Below are 2,333 nucleotides of genomic sequence, written 5' to 3'. Positions count from 1 at the left end.
GTTGCAAACCATGATAAAGGGAAGAAAACCGATGAAATATGTGAAAAAATAGTTTGAAACAATCATGCAAATTTTAATTTTTTCATAGTATATCCAGTTTGCTTGTTTGTGAGGACGTTGGCCGCTTAATAAAAGGGACTTTTCCAAATATTTATTAGAATTAAATTATAGAATGCAAGAAAAGTCAACCAATGTGAGACAGTGAAATGAAATGTGAAATAACAAGGTGAAGAATCACGGTGGCCTACAATAGGACAAAGGAATGGGAAGTGGCAATGTCAAGGGTGGTCACAAAGTAGCAGAATGTGTGTTGCGGAGTGATCATACCAGTGGCAGCTCGCTCTGCATACAAGCTAGCAGCAACACTGCTCTCATGGTGAAGGGAAAGTATATGCAGACAATAAGCACAACTGGAAATAGTAGAGGATGTGACAATCAAGAGATTAGTAATGGAATGGCTCATGTGGAGCACAAAGCTAGCAAGGCTAGATGTCTTCCACCTTTGCACTTCCAGCAGGAAGCAGACAAACTTGCAGTGGTGAGTCGATGGCGATGTGTCGGCTCTCTGTTGTTGCTTTTCCACAATCTTCATTTTCTAATGAAGAAAATCATTAGCTCATGTGTGGTTCATATCATGACACCCCACACTTACTTGATGCAGCACATGCTGATCACATATTGAATTCCACATCATCATCTAATCTACCTTCGGCATCCTCCTCGCATCCACCACTGCCTTTTCTACATGTGCCACGGTGGTGGCAGATGATCCTTCGCTGCATCACAATCTCTGGTTGGGTAGTCTCTTTGGAATCATTAGCAGGAAGTCACAAGAGCTCTCTTTTTTACTCTTTTGAGCTGCAGGCAATGCTGAGGAAGCTCAAGCCACTACCGCATAATGAAGGTGGACATTACGTCAAACGACAGGATGCTCTCGATCATGATCTAGGGGTAGAGGAGGTTGTTGTTTCTAATGTTAGGGAAGCTAATCTTGATCATGATTTAAAGGAAGCTCATGTTGATGGTCTATTAGAATTAGTTGCTCATGATGATCAGCAGGAGCTAAAGGAATATTTCCAAATTGATCAAGTGAAAAAGGTACTGGATCTTGAGCATATTAGCAAAAAACACTACTCCCAAGGCAGGAAATGTGTCTAATTATAAGGTGGCCTTGGATAGTAGAAAGAGCATGTCCACAGCTAAAGACAACGCAAAAGAGATGCAGGTTTCTAAAGGTCGCGGTGCTGCATTGGCAGTGGCCCCATTGCACAACAAGCATACTCTCCATGACCTGCTTCAATGGTCACCTCACACCTCAAACTGGTCACTTGCATGCGATTGCAATAGCGAAATGCTATGTGACAATGATGATTATTTCTACAGTACTATTAAAAACTTTAAGCACTAGCTACTATAACAATATCGATTGCAACACAAAGTGTGTGCCACAATGCAGTCGCCGCCGTCGGCGGCCAAGCTTGCTAATGACACGCTTACCCCAATGCTATGCATCATTTGCCTCACTTGCCCCATAAATTCTCTCATTTTCTTCATCATCTGCCTCACAGCCTATCCAATGCTCTACACCATCTCCCGCACCTCCCTCACTCTCTCTCTAATGCATTTCATCAAACTGCACACTTAACACACTCCCTCTCTTCTACATACACGCACCATGTCGCTTCTCACAGCACTGATGACAATGTAGAGGCATCTTCCTCTTGTGATGCACATGTACATGCACATAAGCAAATCCACATCCTACCACCTACACCAGCTTTTCTCATTCAAAATGCATCACTCCTCCCCAGCTCCTCCTGACATCATTGTCGGTGGTGAAACTTCACCCACTGGAGGTTACCAAAGCTTACCATCACCGCCAATGCAGTTTGTGCACAACCACTCAAAATCATCATCGTCGTGCCGAGAGCACCGGATTTTTGCATCAAGTGATTACATGCTCATCTGCAGCAGTGCTAAGAAGCACTCAAGCAAAGGGATTGTGCATCACCATCATCATCATCATTACCACCACTATCATTTCATACATCCAGGGGAAGAAAGCTTGTAATTCAAAGCTGATCGAGGGTATATAGTGATGATTGTCTATGAATAGGCATTGAGAGCAGGAAACGGTGGATCGATGTTCTAGGAAACATGCAATAGAGCTTGGTGTTGTGTAAGATGAGCTAAGGAAGCTCACAAATACACCCTCATCAATGGCAGCGTTTGACAATAAAAGGGAGCATATAGCTCTTATATATGTATATATGGAGGGTGCCCTTTGTTCAGAGTTGTGGTCGCCATAGTCATCACAAAGTGGTGGTTTAATT

General features: G+C 43.1%; 1 pseudogene; it reads left to right on the top strand.

The window, feature by feature from the left end:
• The first annotated feature begins 262 nt into the window (after positions 1-262).
• LOC147457229 (uncharacterized) lies at positions 263-2,071 on the top strand (annotated as a pseudogene).
• Positions 2,072-2,333: the final 262 nt, after the last annotated feature.

This window comes from Adiantum capillus-veneris, chromosome 5 (assembly GCF_014529385.1).
Source record: "Adiantum capillus-veneris isolate H3 chromosome 5, ASM1452938v2, whole genome shotgun sequence".
Taxonomy (NCBI): Eukaryota; Viridiplantae; Streptophyta; class Polypodiopsida; order Polypodiales; family Pteridaceae; genus Adiantum; species Adiantum capillus-veneris.
This window is presented reverse-complemented; position numbering and strand designations above follow the sequence as displayed.